This window comes from Dipodomys spectabilis, unplaced genomic scaffold, assembly GCF_019054845.1.
Source record: "Dipodomys spectabilis isolate Male_0828 unplaced genomic scaffold, ASM1905484v1 ptg000175l, whole genome shotgun sequence".
In the NCBI taxonomy this organism is placed as follows: domain Eukaryota; kingdom Metazoa; phylum Chordata; class Mammalia; order Rodentia; family Heteromyidae; genus Dipodomys; species Dipodomys spectabilis.
The window spans coordinates 7,305,031-7,317,092 of NW_024870852.1; the positions used below are offsets into that span (position 1 = coordinate 7,305,031).

The 12,062-nt window shown below is 44.3% G+C and overlaps 1 protein-coding gene across 4 annotated transcripts in view; it reads left to right on the forward strand.

Moving 5' to 3' along the window:
- The first annotated feature begins 712 nt into the window (after nucleotides 1–712).
- Dnaaf9 (dynein axonemal assembly factor 9) overlaps nucleotides 713–12,062 on the forward strand; it is a 126,471-nt gene continuing 115,121 nt past the window's right edge. For all 4 annotated transcript variants that reach the window (XM_042694379.1, XM_042694381.1, XM_042694378.1 and 1 more), the window contains exon 1: nucleotides 713–777. The gene's annotated coding sequence lies outside the window, so the exon portion shown is untranslated. The remainder of the gene's footprint in view (nucleotides 778–12,062) is intronic.

Here is a 12,062-nt window from a genome sequence, read left to right on the forward strand (position 1 = left end):
CCTGGGAGTCTCAAGGCCTAAGCCCCGCGCATGGCTGGGCGGCGCATCACTAGCCAGAGGCCCTCTGGGAAGCGGGATGGATGTTGAAAGGGAAGATGTGGACGAGCAGCAAGGGGAGAGATCCTGGGATGAAAGCAGGGCGCCGAGGATGTGGACCAGGGTGGAAAAGGCTCCCACTGGAGGCCAGAGCCCGACAGGCGGAAAGGGGCGGTACCCAGTGGGCGGGGCACGGCGGAAGCAAGCTCCACCCCCTTGGGCGCGTCCGTGTGCGTGGCTGGTGGACGCTGCTCACAGTCCCACTCGACGATGCAGAGCCTGAGAAGAGGACCCAGCAGCTCTCTGGTGTCCATCTTTCTGGGGACCCGTCACCTCAACATCCAGCCCGATCGTCTCACAGCTTAAGGAGGACGCGTCCCTGAGACCGCTCGCCAACATTCTCCCCCCTCCCCCACCACACCACATTCACACAGCAGGTCCAACGCGACACCCCCACCCGCGCTCCGCGCGCGTTCCCGCTCCGCCCCGCCCCCGCCTGACGTGCTCCCTCACGCCGCGCCCCCTCCCACCCGGCACGCCCCTCCGCTGCTCCCGGCCGTCGCGGGCCTGGAGCCGCCCCGCTGGCCTAAGCGACCCTCTTCGCGGAGCAGTCCTCCTCCGCCCGCTGCCCGCCGCCCGCCGCCCGCCGCCCGCCGCCATGGACGTGTACACTTCGCACCGGCTGGGGTCGCCCCGCGCGCGGCTCCCCGGCAGCTCCGGCCGCGGGTCGTCTTTCGTCAGGTACGCGGGGTCGAGGCCCCAGAGGAACGGCTTGACTAGGCGGTGGGGAATGCGGGCTGTCGGGGTCCCGCGGACGCCGCAGGGCGTGGCCCGACATGGCTTCCTGGCGGACGATTCTTTAAACGGCTCCTGGAGGAACGTTTTCCCAGGAACGGCGCCCTCTGAAGAGGCCCTTCCACCGCTCGGGTGTAGACAACCCCACACGGCTCCTTGTGAAGAGCCCTCCCTCCCCCATTGTGACAGTCCTCCCTCCGTGGGACGTTTCCCCCCACCCCGCAGGAGCCCACAGTGGCTTCCCAGAGGATAGCTCACTTGCCTTCGCCTGCTGATAGTCACCCTAAAACAGCTACCTCTGGAGACTGTCCCTTCCCTCACACAATGGGCTTCCCCCTGTGTAGGACCCCAAAGGCGTCTCTCTCAGAAACGACTCACGTAGGAAACCCCATTATTGTAGTTGTCTGGAGTCTTTGCCCTTGATAGAGTCTCCTCTAAAATCCCTCTCGACCCCTACACACAGACACACACACACACACACAGACACACACACATCACATCCCTAATTTCGCTTTTCCCCACCGTCCCCTACCCTAGACTGCATGGCGACGCCCCCCTCCCCTCACTCCACAATGGGGAACTCAGGTTGGGGGAGGTGAAGGTCATTAGGGTCGCAGGAAGGAAAAACTAACTGGAGGATAAAGAAGAGAGGTCCAGAAGCTGTGAAAGAGGCGGATGCAGAAAGAGAGAGCCCTCCTGGGGTGACTTGGCATGGGAGGGTGTCTGGTATTGGGAGAGTATCTGGTATTGGTTTTGGGGAGAGAGTCCCCTCTTCCCTTGTTGAGATGGGAAAATCTGTTTCCGATTTCTGCTCTCTGTCTTTGGAATTGACCTTGCTGGTCTGGGCATTGTTTGTGACTGAGCTGGCATGGGGCAGTTAGGGAAGTGTGGAGGTTGGAATGATGGAAAGGTTGCAGCTGAGACCTTTTAGAGGGAAGAAGAGTGGGCATTGAGCTTTGGTAGTACTGCTAAACTGCTATTAAACCAGAAGAGCACTTTGTTTGCGTGGTTGCTTTTTCTTTATTTTAGCCACTCAGCAAAGCAAGTGTGGTATTGTATTGTTCCCTTGAAAAGAGGCCGTCAATTTATATGCTAGAATGGCTTTCCCATATTCTTATTATGGTACTTAAGGTTTGGTGGGATTTTTTTCCTTTTTGCCCTGCTGGGGATGGACCCCAGGGCCTTGTAAATGCTAGGCAAGCACTCCACCACTTGGCTACATCCACAGCCTTGTGTTTGTGTGTGTTGTTTGTTTTTACTAGATGGAATTTATGCAGAACAAGAACTCATTCTTAGAATTCTGACCCTCTTTTCCTTCCATTCCTTTGCACACACTGAAAACGAATGCATGTTTGTAGAATGAATAAAGAATGGAAGAGCTTAAGAGAATAAAAGATGGTATCAGGACACACCTGTAATTCTGGGACGCTAAGGCAGAAGAGGATTGAGCCAGTCGAGGCCACATTGCAAGACATTCTGTGTCTCAAAGTGGGGGAAAAAAAACAAACAAAATTAAAAACAGCTAAACAAAATCAAGGTGGGAGAATTAGGGCTAGACTCCAATGAAATAATGTATTTTCTGCTAATTTTCTACTAATTTGACACTGTGTGAACTCCTCTGCTTTGTGGCATTCCTTCTGGGCTTTACAGTATCAATTATTTAATTGTTTTTAGTAACCTCCAGTCATCCAATGCTTCTGCCAGATAGTTTCACTGCTTGAAAGTGTTTGTTTCATAGAAATTGTCTAGGGGACTGGATAATTCTGTGTCTCAAGTGGTAGAGCACAAGCAGTGAGGAAGCAAGTTGAGTAAGAGCTTGAGGCCTTGAGTTTAATTAATCCTTGGTGTACACACACACACACACACACAAATTGTACAGGATACTTTAGAACTTGGAGGAGTTGGAGACATGGTTCATGTGGGAGAGCACCAGCCAATGAGCAAAAGTATCCGATACCAAGTTCTAGTCCAATTTCGGACCAAAAAAAAAAAGAACTAGGAGCAGCCATCCATTAAATCTAAGCTCTCTGTAAACTTGGAGTTTAGTTCCAGACAGTCTCCAGCTCAGGAAACGTGTGTGTGCGCGCGCGTGCGTGCGTGTGTGCGTGTGTGCGTGCGTGTGTGTGTGTGTGTGTGTGTGTGTGTGTGTGTGTGTGTGTGTGTGTCCGTCCCTGGAGACCAAATGCAGAACCTTGCCCATAGTAGTCAGGTTCTGTAGTTCTGGGTTGTATCCCAAACCTTAGCTCAGGAATATCATAGTGAGTTTTGTGTGTGTGTGATTTCTAAGGGGGAAAATACAAATATAAAAGTATAAAATCTTATGCTGGGCGCCGGTGGCTCACACCTGTAATCCTAATTACTCAGGAGGCTGAGATCTAAGGTTCACTGTTCAAAGCCAGCCTGGGCAGGAAAGTCTGTGAGACTCTTATCTCCAAACCACTGAAAAACAGGAAATGGTGATGTAGATTGAACGGTAGAGCGCTGGCCTTGAGCTGAAGAATGAGGGACAGTGCCCAGGCCCAGCGTTCAAGCCCCACAACTGACAAAAAAAGTATAAAATCTATAAAACATAAATCTGTCTAGAAAATAACTGCTGGGTTACTTGTTTGTGTTAACAAAGGAATGCTTTTTTTTTTTTTTTAATTGTCCCAATCCTGGGAGCTATCCCTGAGCTTTTTGCTCAAAACTCATGTTCTAGGGCTGGGAAGGTGGCTCAGTGATAGAACTCTTACCTTGCATGCCTGAGGCCCTGGGTTCGATTCCTCAGCACCACATAAGCAAAAAAGAAAAAAGCCAGAAGTGGTGCTGTGGCTCAAGAGGTAGAGCGCTAGCCTTGAGCTGAAGAGCTGAGGGACAGTGCCCAGGCCCAGAATTCAGGCCCCACGACCGGACCCAAAAACAAAACAAAACAAAACTCATATTCTACCACTTGAACCACTTCTGATTTTTTGGAGATGAGTCTCACAGACTTTCTTGCCCAGGCTGTCTTTGAACAGCAATCCTCATGTCTCAGCTTCCTGAGTAGCTACCATTACAAATATGAGCCATCAGTGCCCAGCTGCTTTTTTTTTTTAAAGGCAGTGTTTATATTAAAAGGATGTTATGATGGCTTTTAGTCATACCCAAATTCTGAATTTTCCATCAAATAGTTTAAGTAAAACTTAGGCTTCAGATAAGTATGGTGGGGCTAGGAAGGTGGTTTAGTGTAGAGTGCTTGCCTTGCATGCATGAGGCCCTGGGTTTGATTCCTCAGCATGACATAAGCAGAAAAAGCCAGAAGTGGCACTGTGGCTCAAGTAGTAGAGTGCTAGCCTTGAGCTGAAGAGTTGAGGGACGGTGCCCAGGCCCAGAGTTCAGGCCCCATGACTGGCAAAAAAAACCCCAAGCAAACAGGTAAGTATGGTGAGAGTAACACCAAGACCTAGCTGTTCTTTTCTGTAATTTTTGCCATCCTGGATCTTCAACTCTGGGCCTTGTCTCAGTCCTTGAGCTTCTTTTGCTCAAGGCTAGTACTCTACCACTTGAGCCACAGCACAATTTCTGTTTTTTTTTCTGAGTAGTTCATTGGCGATAAGAATCTCACAGACTTTTCTGCGGGCTGGCTTCAAACTGCAATCCTCAGATCTCGTCTCCTCAGTAGCTAGGATTATAGGTATGAACCATTGGTGCCTGGCTTTTTCTATACCTTTGATAAAGGAAATTCAGTGAAGTTTCCCCCTCCTTTTCTCACCTCTATATAACTGAACATGCAATTTAAGCCTGTCCCTTGCCTTTTTTTCCCCTCCCTAAATACTGGGGCCTCTTTCGTTCATCTTACTTGTTCATGGCAGACACTTCTACTTGAGCTATGCCTCCAGCCCAGCATTTTGCTTTTCACTGGCTTCAAACTGTGATCCTTCAGATTTCAGATTCCTATGTAGTTTAGGATTACAGGCATGAGCCACTGGTACCTAGCCTTTCCCTTACTTTTGACATTGAACATTGCTGATAGGTTTGGGCTAAGCACCTTCCAGTCACCCATATTGGCTTCTCTGCTACTCTAACAACTGAGTGATGAAAGAAGCAGGCTTAACTGGTGAAGTTACATTCCTAAAGACCCATAGTACCTTGCAAGTGCAAGGTTCTTTTCTACAAGGGAGTTCATTTTCACAGATGGGAATGGAGATCAAGAGTTAAAATATTATTGCTCAGAATTGGAGGTGCCTTTTCAAGGGTATGATAGTCATCAGTGCTGTCTATCAGATAATGTTGGTATCTGTCTCTTGAGTACAGAGTAGAATCATAGTTTCTTGCTTTGAAGTTGTCTATGGCTATGCAAGTTGCTTTTGGTCAGTGAAATGTATATAGGAATGTGTAACCCCTTGGTGATAAAAGCTTCAGGTATATAATTTGTCACTCTATTTTCTTCTGTTTTGATGGCTGTTGCTGCTCCAGATGGTGGCTACTCCATCAGTCTGGGGCTCAGAGTAAGAATGAGCCTGAAGTGAAATGCCACTGGGATTTTGGAATTATTACCAAAGTATAACATAGCCTAAATAGACTGGCACTAAGGAATCTGAAAACTTTCCTGCTTTCAAATATTTTTTCTTTTCTTTCTTTTTTTTTTTCCTTTTTGGTGCTGGTCCTCTGGAGCTTGAACTCAGGGCCTGGGTGCTGTCCCTGAGCTTCTTTGGCTCAAGGCTAGCACTCTACCACTTGACCCACAGCAGCACTTCTGGCCTTTTCTGAATAGTTTATTGGAGATAAGAGTCTCATGGACTTTCTTCTGGACTGGCTTCCAACCGTGATCCTCAAATCTCAGTCTCCTGAGTAGCTAGGATTACATGTGTGAGCCACCAGCACCCAGCTCAAATATTTTTTTCTATTGAAGGGTCCATTGCTGCTTGGGATTTGTTTAAGAGTTTAAACTACCTCTTTTCAACAAGCAATTCAATATACACTGTATTAGGTCTGTAGATTTGATGAACAAGATAGTCCCCTGCTCTCAAAGAACTATGTTATAAGTGAAAAGAGACAAATACAATAAATACAACATAGTGAGAAATAACTACTAAGGATGAACTAGAACTAAGGAATAGGAGATTAAGGAGGCCTATTCTGCTTAGATCTCTTCTAGGTTACTGGTGTTTGGACCACTGGAACAGAGAATAAAGTTCAGTTTGGGTCAGGCTCATATCCAAACGGAGATATTGGATAGAAGGTTATATAGAGTCCAGGAGACAAATTGGGGCTGGAACCATCTATCATCTGATGACTCCTAGCTTTGTATTTAAAGCTATATAACTTGGTATTCAGGGAGTGAATACATGAAGAAAACAACAACAAAAACTAATTTCTAAACCCTGGGGTAGCATGTGTATAATTAGAGTAAAAAGGTTCCAGAAAAGACAATGTAGCAATGTCTTCTAAATTCTGAGTAAGAAGTTTCCTATGATGTAGGCAAAAAATCAAGGAGAGTCTTAAAAAGCCAATGATACTGTTGATAGTTTGATATGGACTAATGACAAACTATTAGATTGATAATGTGGAAGTCATTGGTGACCTTAACAAGACCAGTTTTGGTGCAGGGGGTTCAAGAGCAAATGAGAGAATTGAAGAGTATAGATACTTATAGTGTGTGTCCTTTCAAGAACTTACAAGAGGGAGCAGAATAATTGGGCTATAACTGAAAGATTGTGAAATGTTAAGGCAATTCTTTTTGTGTTTGGTGAGCAGATATTTTAGCATGTTTTAAAATTGATTGAAATGATGCAGCAGAGGGGAAAATTGATGGTTTCGAGAAGAGACCCTTCCACGAGTGATGTCCTTTAAATAGGTAAAAGGAAATGGGACCCAGTACCCAAATGATACGTTGTCCTCAAGATAGGTTAAGTACAATATGGACAGTTTATCAGTGGAAGATTTTGTGGACCCAAATGCTGATACATTGGCAGTTTAGTGGTAAGAGAAAATGAAGCTGTCTTCTAATTATTACTATATCCTCAGGTAAATAAGGAAGATCTTTAGCTAAAAATGAAGAGTGGGGAAGTGAGATGTTGGAAGTTTGAAGAGAAAGGTGTAAAATTCATCCAGGAGACTGAGTTGGGCAAAGAAATGTTTTAGGATTGTCAGGCAGCACCAGGAGTCCAGTTAGTATTATTATAAATTTAAGGAAAGACCCAGTGAGCACAGTTGTATGCTTGTTTATAGCTGTGTTAACTACCTTGAATGTGGAGAGGGAATAAATAAGGGAGAACCTAGGCCTGGGCGCTGCCGCTGTTTTTCAGCTCAAAGGTAGCTCTCTACCACTTGAGCCACAGCAGTACTTTTGGTTTTCTGGTGGTTAATTGGAGATAAGTGTCTCATGGACTTCCTGCCCAGGCTGGCTTTGAATTGTGATTCAGTACACACTGAAACTATATTTTCATTTACAAGAAATAAGTTGGTGTAAATAACTAAATTATATATTTTTCCTTAATTACAAATCACATATGTAGAGTGAGAAATCATTAGATTCCACCAGGATTGGAAGCCAGAAGATAATGGAGCAGCCAGTGCCCTAAGAAGTGAACGTAGGGACCGGGAAGGTGGCTCAGTGGTAGAGTGCTTGCCTGGTATGCATGAGGCTCTGGGTTTGATTCCTTAGTACCACATAAACAGAAAAAGCTGGAAATGGCACTGTGGCTCAAGTGCTAGAGCACTAGCTTTGAGCTGAAGAATTGAGGGACAGCACCCAGAGTTCTGACCCCATGACCGGTAAAAAACAGAAAAGAAAAGAAAAAGAATGAAAATGTAGCTGGGTGCTGGTGACTCACACCTGTAATCCTAGCTACTCAGGAGGCTGAGATCTGAGGATTGCAGTTCAAAGCCAGCCCAGGCAAAAAAAAAAAGTCTGTGAGACTCTTAATCCCCACTAAACTACTCAGAAAAAGCTGGAAGTGGTGCTGTAGTTCAAGTGGTAGAGCACTAGCCTTGAGCACAAAGAGGTTCTGGCACAGTGCCCAGGCTCTGAGTTCAAGCCCCAAGACTTCAAAAAAAAAAAATTTCCACTCAGAATTCTGAATCCAACCAAAGGTGGTTTTCAGGCAAGTATAAGGAGAAATGGAGAAGATTTCATACATGCAAGGTCTCAAAGTTTAACATCCCATGCTTTGAAAAATAATATGATTAAGAGGTTTGTGTGGGACTCCTGTATATCATGTTGATGTGGGATGAAGAAATTTATAAGGCTCTTTGTGTTAATCCTGAATGATGGACCCCCCCCCTTTTTTTTTTTTGCGGGAATGGGGAGGAGAAGGCAGGCTCTCATTGTAGCACAGGCTGGCCTGGAACTTGCTATGATTTGATATGTAGAGCTGGGTGGCCTCAGTTCAGCTCATGATCCTCCTCCTTCCTCGGCCTTCCAAGGGCTGGGATTAAAAGTATGAACCATCACTCCAGGCTTGGAAGGGACCAGGTATTTTGTTTTCCTGTTTTGTTTTTTTTTGTTGTTGTTGTTGTTGTTGGATATGGGGCTTGAACTCAGGGCCTGGGCACTGTCTCTGAGGTTTTTTTTTTCTTGGCTCAAGGCTGGTGCTCTTTCACTTTGAGCCACAGCTCCACTTCAGGTTTTTAGGTGGTTAGTTGGAGAGTCTTACATTAGAGCCTTTCCTCTCCAGGCTGGCTTTGAACCTTGATCCTTAGATCTCAGCCTCCTGAGTAGCTAGGATTATGGGTGAGAGCCGCCAGCACCTGGTGGGATCAGTTTTAGTTGCCAGTTCCCACATTGCTTCCTCCTGGTACTTAGATCAGCGTCTGGCACATGATCAATATTCATTAAGTATTAACTGCTATTGATAGCTGTTATGAAACACTCCTTGTACTAATTATTTATTGAATGAATAAAGAATAATTGCAAGGTGAAACTGTGGACTATGTTAAATTTCATGGGTGTTTGTAGAATGAAGCATTCCAGCTGTGAACTGGGTGGTGACAAAGTGGTTAATGATAGTGATGCTGAACTGAGAGCATTTTAATTAAAGCTTCATAGAAGTCAGTTATCTCTTGGTGATTATTGACTACTCACCAAAATATTCATGTTTCTCTTTGGGGTTTACAGATCTACAGAAATAAAAATATAGTTGCAGTGTGGATAATCCCTGCCTCAAGAAAACCCAAAATGCAAAGTACTATTGTGTCTTGGAATGTCTGAAAATTTCAGCCTGTTATATACTTGCTTGGATGTTGGCCAGGGAGGTTTATTGTGGTTTTAACAGAAGAAAAAAGCGTTATGTACAGTTAGGCTTTTGTGTTCTTATTTCTAGCCCAGAGGTAGAGGTCTGGCTATTTTGTCTTTACTTGTGTCTGGGATGACAGTGTACTGTGGACTCACTCTTTTTCAGTGACTATTATGATACCATGCACGATATCTTGACAGTGTGTCCTAACTTTAGGACTCTTCTCTAGTGTTCTATTAGAACATTAATGAAAAGGAGGAGTGAATGGTGAGAAATGGCTTGCCTTGTATGTTACACAGTCTAAACTATTGTTTTTGCTCTGGAATTTGAAAAAAAAAAAAAAAAACAGGGTTTACAACATGGGTGCTTAAAACTGATACTTGTGATTTTAAACCCTACTTTGAAGAAAAGGCAGTTTATTTATAATAATTTTTATTTTGAAATCTAGACTTGAAAATGAGTTGCAAATATGGTATTAAGTATTCCTATGTGCCCTTCATGTGCCTTCCTTATATTTTACGTACAAGCATAGATTATTTATCAAAACTAGTTAAGATTGGTATAATGCTTTAGTTAACTTAGTAAACTTTTGCTTGCTTGGAGTTTAGCATTCGAGACTTTATTTGAATTGCTTAGTGTTCTCACATGTCCTTATCTATTTCAGGATCCAACCCAGAGTTCTGCAATGTATTTAGATTGAGCATGCTTGTAATAGCTAAAGTGAGGGAAGGTTAACTGTGGATGCTTTCTGAATAAAGACTTGGAAAACTGACTTTACAATGAGCAGATTGTGTGAAAGAAGCTTCTTAGAAAAGGAAGAAAATGGAAAAACAAATTATTATACTGGAATATAGTGAACAGATTTCTAAGTATCACTTTCCATTTATGGTGTTTAACATTTTTTATGTTCTTGGGTTTAGTTTGTAGAGTGCCACATGTATACTGGAATTAATGAAATATATGTGTGTATACATATGTACATATAGATAGATAGATATAAATATCAATTGCAAATGGGTATGAGTCTAAACCATTTTTTTTGGGGGGGGGTCCAGTCGTGGGGCCTGAACTCTGGGCCTGGGCGTTGTCCCTCAGCTCTTCAGCTCAAGGCTAGCTCTCTACCACTTGAGCCACAGTACCATTTCCGGCTTTTTTTTCTTTTTGCTTATGTGGTGCTAAGGAATCGAACCCAGAGCCTCAGGCATGCAAGGCAAGCGCCCTACCACTGAGCCACCTTCCTAGCCCCTAAACCATTTTTAAAAGGGGCCTAACAATAATGAACTATAGCTGGTAGCTTTTGCTAAAAGGAAACCTTGCCAAAATGCTTTAACTTCAGAATTTATTCTCTCTTGCAAAAGGTATCTATCTAGAGGAGGGCAGGCCAACTGTTAAAAAGTTATCAAAGAACCAGGCCTCTTCGGTGCTTATATTTTGCTATCTTTAAAGAGCAAGTATTGCTGGGCATGCCTGTAATCCTAGCTACGCAGGAGGCTGAGATCTGAGGATCACAGTTCAAAGCCAGTCCCAGCAGGAAAGTCTGTGAGACTCTTACCTCCAATTAACCACCAGAAAACTGGAAGTGGCACTGTAGCTCAAGTGGTAGGGCTCTCACCTTGAGCTGAAGAGCTGGGGGACAGCACCCATGCTCAGAGTTCAAGCCCCATGACTGACCAAAACAAAAAACAAAAAGCAGTTGTTTTCCACAAAATGGATGCATAACTATCATATCTACTCAGTAGGAAGGGGAAAGAAAGCAGTAAGGTGCTAGTGGCTCACACCTATAATTCTAGCTACTGAGACTGAGATCTAAGGATTGTGGTTTGAAGCCAGCCCAGGCAGAAAAGTACATGAGACTCTAGTTAACCAGCAAAAAGCAAGAAGTGGAGTTGTGGCTCAAGTGATAGAGCACCAGTCTTGAGAGAAAAAGCCAACTGAGAGTGAAGCCCTAAGTTCAAGGCCCAGCACCAGCCCCCAAAAAAGTGGGGGGGGGTAAGTTGGAGAAAGGAATATTCCTCTTAGTTCCCTTTAAAAGATCTTCCCTGGAAACTCCTGCAAGAAAACATCTGTATATGTAGTCACCTCTTGAAAAGATCTGTGTCTATTGCTGCCCCAAATTAAATCAGAGTGTTATTAATAAGATGGGAAGATTGGATATGGATTTGACAACTGTTTCTACCCCAGGAAGGTAGCTATGAGTCATGAGAGATATATTGTCTTGGATTAATAATGGCTGCAGGAAAGTACTAGGATAATATTAAATAGGTAAATGATATCAGCATGTTTTTCAGTCATCTGTGTGCTTAGTGACCTTCAGCTTGAGTCAACTTATGATTAGTGTCTAACCATCTATTGGCCATCACCAAAGCAACAATGACCGTAGGTCACTGTTCTATCAGACATCTGTGGAAAATAGCATTTATTGCCTTGTCATTCAATGTCTTTGCCTTTTCTTAAAGTGTCTAGTTTTGCAAAGAGAATAATTGCTGGTTTCATTCAGGACCAGTTTCTTTCTTTCTTTCTTTCTTTTCTTTCTTTCTTTCTTCCTTCCTTCCTTCCTTCCTTCCTTCCTTCCTTCCTTCCTTCCTTCCTTCCTTCCTTCCTTCCTTCCTTCCTTCCTTCCTTCCTTCCTTCCTTTCTTTCTTTCTTTCTTTCTCGTCCGGTTGTGGGGCCTGAACTCTGCTGTCCCTCAGCTCTTCAGCTCAAGGCTAGTGCTCTACCGCTTGAGTCACAGTGCCACTTCCGGCTTTTTTCTTTTTGCTTATGTGGTGCTGAGGAATCAAACCCAGGGCCTCATGCATTGCAAGGCAAGCGCTCTACCACTGAGCCACCTTCCCAGCCCTCAGGACCAGTTTCTTAAACCTATAACAGTCCTACAATGAGCTTTGTTTAATTAATGCTGATATGGCTTTTATTATTCCTACTGTTTCCACCAACATATTATTAGGAAAAAAAATTAACATGGCTAGAGCTCTACGACTTGAATACAGTTCTACTTCCAGATTTGTGGTGATTAATTGGAAATAAGAGCCTCACAGA